We start from the raw sequence: 8559 nt of genomic DNA, 5'->3' as shown, positions 1-8559 counted from the left end.
CCACCCATCCTAACCTTTAAACAAGCACCCAACCTCGCCAACCTCATCACCAGAAGCAAACTTCCTCAGACCCAGACAACATCAAATGGACCCAGACCATGCCATGACAAGAAATGCAAAACCTAACAACACATCTTCGCCACCCTCCCCACAATTACTACACCTCATAACAGAGCCGTCAGCATTCCTGGATCTTACAGCTGCACCTTCAGAAATGTAATGTATCTCATCCAATGCACCAAATGCCCTGATGGAAAATACGTAGGAGAGACCAAACAACAACTGCACACCAGAATGAAAGCACACCGGAAACCTGTCAAAGACAGGAATACCCAATTACCTGTGGCGGCACATTTCTCACAAGAAAACCACTCTCTGTTCAACCTCTCAGTCCTGATCATCAAAGGAAACTTACAAAACACTTCCCAGAGACGAGCTTATGAACTTCACTTCATCAGCCTCCTGGATACTAAAAATTATGGACTAAATATAGACATTGGATTTATGACACATTATAACCTGCCTGACATCTGACTCCCCAGGTACTTCTCCACTATTCATCCCCCTTCTCTCCGCTGCACGCAGCCTGTCTCCACCCATTGACTCCTCAATCTACATTTTCACTGACTACCGGTCTTGTATGCATACCAGCCCTGCCTCTGGCTTCTTTACTTTTCATTCCATTCAGGAAGAGCACACACCAACTGCAGAAACTTCCTTAGCCTGATGAAGGGTTTTTGAACCTGAAAGCTTGCTTAAAAATTGTTTTCCAACTATTTAAGTTGGTCTAATAAAAGATATCAGATTCACCCAAAGAACCTTGTCTGCCTGTGTCCATAGACCAACATGGCTACAACCTACACCCATGTATGTGTGTGTGCACACGTGTATAATTCATTCTTGCGGGCTGATATGATAAGTGAGTTCCACCTGTCTGAGTCCAGCTCCAGCAGAGAAAGTTTTGCCAGCCTATGGGTCATACCCTTTTTGGTTTGCAAAAATCAAGTCAATAGGCCTCCAGCACCATAGGGTAGAAGTCTATAATGTTGCTTGAAAAAGTTGACAAAATGTGAATCTACTTTAATGTACTGGAATTAAACAGGTTTTAAACTTCCTTAGATGTCCAAAGCTGTTTTATACTCAAATAAAGGAAGAAAATCAACATGTTGAAAATTATGTGTGGGAAAAACAGAGGCACTGCACTATCTTCCACAATCTGGAAGTATAATTAGATCTACTGGAAGATTTACAGACTAGTCACACACCTTAAAGTAAGTGATGTTATACTTAAAGGGCCTTTCTGCCATAAATATCATAAGTGCTGAATAATTTATATGGAAAAAATCAACTAAAAATGTCAGGTACATAGGATTTAAATTTGGATTTTCAGGCAGCAGCATACAGAAAACTTTATCACTTATTCCGTTGTTTGGTAAGTAATCTGAATTGGTTCACAGCTTTCATTATAGTTTTCTGTTAAAGTTGTCAGTGTCATTCGTGTGCATAAAAAGGGCATCCCTGGCACTTCCCTTGATTAAAATTTTTGACTGCTGTACCAGAGCTTCCTAGAGAAAGATCAGGTGTATAAGTGTTTGTCTGCTGAAATGAAAATAAATATTGCAAGACAACAGCACTTTTTATATTTATCATTTACTTTTAAATTGACTTTTTTAGTGCATTTCAGGTCAGGTTGGCCATTTCTATTGTGTTTTGTTTTGTTTTTTGTGGCGTTTGTATGCTGACCTGATTGGCAATTTAAGCACATATTTAAAAACACAATAGGTGCATCTGCACAGCATCATAGAAGATTAGGGTTGGAAGGGACCTCAGGAGATCATCTAATCCAACCCCCTGCTTAAAGCAGGACCATCACCAACTAGATAATTCCAGCCAGGGCTTTGTCAAACCGGGCCTTCAAAACCTCTCAGGATGGAGATTCCACCACCTCTCTAGGTAACCTGTTCCAATGCTTCACCACCATCCTCATGAGAAAGTTTTTCCTTATATCCAACCTAAACCTCCCTTGGTGTAACTTGAGACCATTGCTCCTTGTTCTGTCAGCTGTCACCACTGAGAACAATCTAGCTCCATCCTCTTTGGAACTACCCTGCAGGTAGTTAAAGTCTACTATCAAATCCACCCTCAGTCTTCATTTCTAAAGACTGAATAAATTCAGTTCCGTCTCCTGCAAAACTGTGCCGTCAGCACAAACCTGCAAAGCTGTGCCATCAGCACACACCCGAGCTAGTTGACCCCGCCCTCGGAGACCCTTTTTTTTCCCTCTAATTTTCCCGCGTGCGCCAAAAAGCAGGCTTGAAGAATTGACCAATCAAGACCCATAATGCGAGAGACGTCATTCGACTTATAAAACCTATGTGCAAGCTTCCGCCCAGCAGAAGCAGCGATCCTCAGCGCATCGAGGAGAAACTCTTCCTCTCTGCCCAGGCTTGGCCAGCCTTGACGTGCTTCTCCGCCACCGATTACGAAATTGCCCCGGCATACCCTTCCCAGTGCACTCAATAAGACCTCGTTCATCTCTGTCTCGAGAGGGTCTCCGCAACTGTCGATCTCGCAACACAACCGATATCTGTTTTTCTGCTTGGTCTGCGCCTACGCGTCTATTCCGCTGACGTGTAAGTAAAACGAAAAAAGAAAAACCTTGTAACCATTACATGTGTGTAGCCGCCTCCTTTACAAAACCCGCCCAAGGGGAAAAGACCCACCAGCTCCACTGACTCGTGCGCAACTCAGCCGTGCACGACAAGTTCCCTCAGCCTCTCCTTGTAAGTCATGTGACCCAGCCCCCAAACCATTTTCGTTGCTCTCCATTGGACTGTCTCCAACTTGTCCACATCCTTTCTGTAGTGAGGGGCCCAAAGCTGGACACTGTATTCTAGCTGGGGCCCACCACTGCCGCAGAGGGAAGCACCAGCCCCCTCCCCACCCCCGCAGCCCAGAGACTGTTCCACCTGCCGGCAGCTCGCCCTCCCCTCCCCGCCACTGGAGAGGCAGGTAAGTCATCAGGGTGTGTGCGCGACACAGGGGTTTAATCGGCCGTAAATTGAAGTGGTGTTTTTAAAAACACACCACTTCAATTTAGGGCCCCCATTTCCTCTACATACACCCTTAAGTACTCCGCTGTAAGACACTACTGTCCTGACAGTACTATTTTACACCAGAGTTAATTAATCTACTGTGCCCCAATACTGGTGCATGTGTAGACTGTGATGCTTTACTGCTTTAATCTACTCTGCAGTAAAGCGGATGTGCGGATGCACCCAGAGAATATAAAAAGATGCCTTGGAGGTCTACTGAATGCAGCTTGCATGGCACAATGGATATAGATTAGACAGTACATCACATTGATCATCAACTCACTACAAGGTGTCTTCTCTAACAGATATAGTTCTGGCCTTGCCAGAAAGCTTATTGACTTACTTTTAAGCATGGCCAACATTACTTTGAAACTCCATGTCTACACTGCATCAGTGCTAAAGAATGTGGCCATGGAAACATGTTCCTGCTTACTTGCTCCTCCATGAGGACTGCATGAAAAACAACTGAAATATCTGCTGTGAAGTAGCACCAGCCATGCCCAGCACTGCTTTTATAAGCAAGCCTGAGCAGAGCACAGCTGGGCATGTGCTGCATGATGCCAGAAAAACCAATATGTGACATTTTTTCAGCATGCAGTATTCATGGAGTGGGAACAGTGCTCCCCAGCACTGTCCACTACAAGGTAAACATGCTCAAGAATTTCTGTTGTCTTAACAAAATTGTCAGAGTTTCTCCAGTTTTCCTAGATCATGCTAAAATCCTGAAGCCACCATAGGATTGCTCTGTAAGCAAATGGGGGGACAGATTTTTCAATAACTAGGACTGGGACACAGTGTGGTCTAATCTTTCAGGTACAGGAACTAGAAGCAGGAATTCTGATTTAGGTTTCTGGCTCTCATACAGACTTTCTATGACCTTAGAAAAACCATTTGACTGCTCTAAGCCTCACATTGCTCTCTCATAAAATAGAATAAATACTTTCCTAACCCACAGGGGTGTCAGAAAGCTTTATTTATTAATATTTGTAGAGCATTTAATGCCAAGTTTTGTCTCAAAGACAAAAGCAAAGGGAACTGTGCATGTATATCAGACAGTAGAACTGGTCCAACAGTCTTTGAAATTAAGACAGGATGCTTTACAAACCCATCAAATCCTCCTCAGATCTTTGCTAAGGCAATCTAGAGTACACTTGCCTCAGAGGCCTGGGTTTTTTTGTTTTTTTTACTTTGACTAGTGTTACTTTGTCCTTGGTAGAAATGTTTGGGTTTTGAATGGGCATTAAAAATCATCTTTATTGGAAACAAGAAAGAAATACAATGCAATGTGAGAACAAGCATAGATGGTGCAAATCTTATCCTTGTTACTGACAGCCAGAGCCACCTGAGTTAGTGAGTATGAAGTGCAGGTAGTAGCTAGTTTGTACATACTTTCCATCAAATTTAGTAGTGCTCTGAAAATAAGAACAGATACACTAAGCTCACAGTTCATGCCCCTTTCACCAGCTCAAGCTAGGTTTGGAATCTGATCCTGGTATCATAAAGAATGAGTCTCCTCGTGCTTTCTTCTCTGCATCATGCTCAAGCCCCCATGAATCACTGTTTGCTCACAACATAGAAATCCCTTTTGCCTTTGTGGCAGGTTCATGCCTGAGAAAGCCACCAAAAGTAGTGTGCGTGCCCTGTTCACTAGGTTGCAACACATTTTCCTCTTCTCATTTGCCACAACTGGTTGTTTCTATATGATGAATACTTAATTATGGGGAGATGGTACCTGTAATCACTCAGTGGACTTGGTGTGCTCACATCTGCCTTAGGCTTCTGTGGGGTTCCTCCTCTCCTAAACCCTACCCCTTCCCACTCAGGTGCTGTTAGTGAACCTTGATGGTGAGTCAGCTTTCCACTTGGTTCATCTCCTTTCAGGTGCTATGTAAGTATTGAACTAGCTCAGGATGGCGCCTATGCCTTTGCTTCAAAAAGGGCTACAACAAAATAGATAACTAAATTACTCAGACTAGTTAGCCAGGCAGGGCACTGGTATCTCAACTTTAGTTAAGCCCCCTATACGGAGGTAATGTACTTAGTCCCAGGGTACCTTGGGGCACCACTTCCAACTCTCCAGGTCCGGACTCTCTTTGCCTGTTAGCAGGCTGCCTCCAGTTCACACGCTCTGCTTGCCTGTGCCCTTCGCAGGGTGCAGAACTACTCATGCTGGCGCAAGCTGGCTCTGTGCAGGTCCTGTACTCTGGTTCACCATTGCCCAGAGCACTCCTGGCCCTCAGCTTTCCTTGCTAGTTGTGCTGTACTGGCCAGCTGTCGCTGAGCAGCTCCTCTGACTGTTCTCCCACCCAGCTCCTCTGTGCCACTTGATCCCTTTTCTGCCTGACCTGCATTGCTCCACATGGGGTCCCTGGAGTGGGTTGTGATCTGGCACTGTCAATAGTGACCAGATCCTCTACTCCAGCAGCAAGGGGGAATGCACAGGCTTCCTCCTTGTGTACTAGCATGTCCCCCACCCTCTTTCTTCAGCTCATCTCTTCCCCCTCTTCCCCCAGGCCAATCAGTGAATCTCTTCCAGCTGGCATAGTGCCAGCCAATCAAATTACAGCCCAGCTACCTGGGCTTGGGCTGATCCAGAACAGCTGGGCACGTGTCCCCTCCAGTGGAGCCATGTGCTTTTCTTCTTCAGACTCACACTGACCACCGGCTGCTCAGTAAGCCGGCGGCTTAGGCAGGGTCCTTTCACAGTCTAACTTCTAAAAGGCTTTCAATTCCATTTTCCTGAGTACCAGTTGACAGAATCAGTTAATGCATTAACACATCAACTCAAAGTTCAATTTAGTTTAGCTCACAGGTACAACCTAATTTCAGCATTTTTCTCAACTGTACATTGGCCACATCTCCAAAGTTTCACCACACAGGTCATCCCTACTCAGGGCACTGCTGTTAAGCAAATAACTACCAGCTAGTATATGTGAGTACACCAAAAACAGCACCTTGCCAGCTATGTCACTTATAACAAGTGCTGGGGCTAACAACTATTTACAAGAGAAAAAAAATATCCTTTGCTATTTATGTAATCATTTTTGTTTTATGCATCATCTCTTTGCACGTAAACATCACATTTCCTTTCCAAAGCAATACTAAATCATTTCAACAAGGGTGATTCCCTCTTCCATTGATCTCTACTAGTCATATCATACTCTCCTTGACATACTTTGCCAGCAGGAGGAGGAAACTATTATTTGATTTTCCTCATCCTGATGCTGTACTGCAATTAGGCTCTTTGCTTTCACTGTTAGCTTAAACCTGGCAATGAACTTCTCTCCCCAGGGGGTAATGGCAGTGCCCATCTATACCCCTCTTTGTCATACATCATTAGTTTAGAAGTTTCCTGTCATGAGCATTCAGCTAATACCACCCAGAGGTTGCCATAGTTGACACAGAAACTCAGCACTGAAGGAGGAGCATTTGCAGGTTTGAGCAGTGCTGGAGGGCATCTGGGCTTATTACTCATTTCACCATCTGGAAGCAGCATATTTATTGTTATGAGGCCTTACCTCTGCCAGGGCATCTTATTTCTGAGTTATTATCAATACACTCAGTATAGGCCAACTGCTCTGTTCCTTGACAATGTGCCAAATCCACGTACTGTAATTCCATTGACTGAGCAAAATCAGATTGTTTGATTAAATGAGATTGTTTCTGGTTTTAACTAATAGAACTGAATTAATCAGAAGCCCTTAGCATTCAGCTGTTTTCTTCTGCATTAAAAGCCGACCTCTATTAAAGCTTAATAAGGTAATAAAATAATAGCAATGCATATACTAAGCTATAGCATGCAAGTCAACGAGGCTCTTTTCACCACAGTTCTGGGAAGGCAACTAAAACATTGGTCTGCCACCTTTCTCGCTACACCCTTTTCAGACATTTCCAGAGAAGCGCCACAAACCTCTGTGGTTTGGGGCACTGAAGAGAGAGAGACATTAAAGATTATAGCTTGCTTACAAATCTCACATCATTTAAGTTACAGCTGGGTTTAAACACAGACAACTAGAAGTAAAAGACTATTGTGCGTAATTGTCTATTTTTGCAGTAGTCTCCAAAACATTATAAAAAGTAGCTTCTTTCTCAGCTGTTAGTTCAGTTAGAATAACTTTCACTTTAATGGACTACATAAAACCTAAACACCTTTATACATACTGTTCCCATGCTCACCCACTTATATATGAATCAGAATTTGCACATTATCATCCTGTAAAGGCTTAGTACACACTCCACAACATAGAGCCGAAAGACACCAAACTCACAAGTGACATAAATGGACATAGATAGCTCCAGTGATGTCAATGAGGTTGTACTGTAGAAATATTTATAGCCATTTCTCCTACCCTTATGTAATTTGTATTCTTTCCAGATGTTCAACGTATGTACCATTTTATGAAGGGAGATCCACTATAGCTCAGGCACTCAAGTTTCAAAGATCGTAATGTTATTCTTTGCTAATCTCAGTAGCAGAGGTAATACATGAAGTTTAAAATACTCTTAAAGCCTATAGCTGAAAAATGAAGAGAAGGGGAGGGGGAGAACTATTATTCTGCATTTATGTTTCAAATTGTGATTACTGTTACTTCTGATATGATAACACTTGGTGGATCATTAATTCATATTCTTTGTAGCATTACTAATAACTTAGGAAAAAAAATCAATAAATGCTTTTGTTTGGAAGGGATTCTTTGGATTACAACGGGGTGGGCCAAATGTGGCCCGTTCTATGTGGCCTGCAGGGCCCCTAAAAAATTTAGAAAATTAATGGTTATCTGCCCTTGGCTGCCTGTATGCTGCCCTCAATGGCTTGCTGAAACTCAGTAAGCAGCCCTCTCCCCGAAATAATTGCTTACCCCTCTATTACAAGGTGCTGGGGACCTGTACATGCCACCTCAAGCATCAAAACTCAGCCAACCTTTAAGTTCTGTGGTCCCAAATTAGGCCTTACACAGAATGTGGTTCTCCCCAGGTTCTTTGTTCTACCATTTCTAGGCCCATTCTCTTTCCATTCTTCTCATTCACAGAGGTACAACTATCTATACAAAAAAATAGAACATAATCCCTTTACAGCCAAAGGTGCTATAGAAAATGCTCCTGCTCTGTGCCTGACTAGATCTGCTCTTCTATGACTCAACAGAAGTTCTAGGGCAGTGATTCTCAACCAGGGTCCCTTGAGAACCCATCAGGGCTGCCACAAAATGTTAGCACTGTTAGGTGTGTAAACATGATTCACAAAATAAAACCAATTTCAAATAGGAATCCACAGTGTTAAAAAAAATCTGATATGCTGTAGTCTGAGTTCTTTGCAATATAAATTGGTGTATTTTTTTCCATTCTGAAAAAATTATTAAAACTAAAGGCTGGCATTTTCTGAAGGGTTCCTTGAGCATTAAGAGACTGATAACCACTGCCCTAAGGTCATGCCTGAGTGTGTGTGTGGGTTTTTTCTCCCAAGGTG

This window comes from Gavialis gangeticus, unplaced genomic scaffold, assembly GCF_001723915.1.
Source record: "Gavialis gangeticus isolate Ggan-Ray unplaced genomic scaffold, GavGan_comp1, whole genome shotgun sequence".
Taxonomy (NCBI): Eukaryota; Metazoa; Chordata; order Crocodylia; family Gavialidae; genus Gavialis; species Gavialis gangeticus.
Note: the sequence above shows the minus strand (reverse complement) of the source record.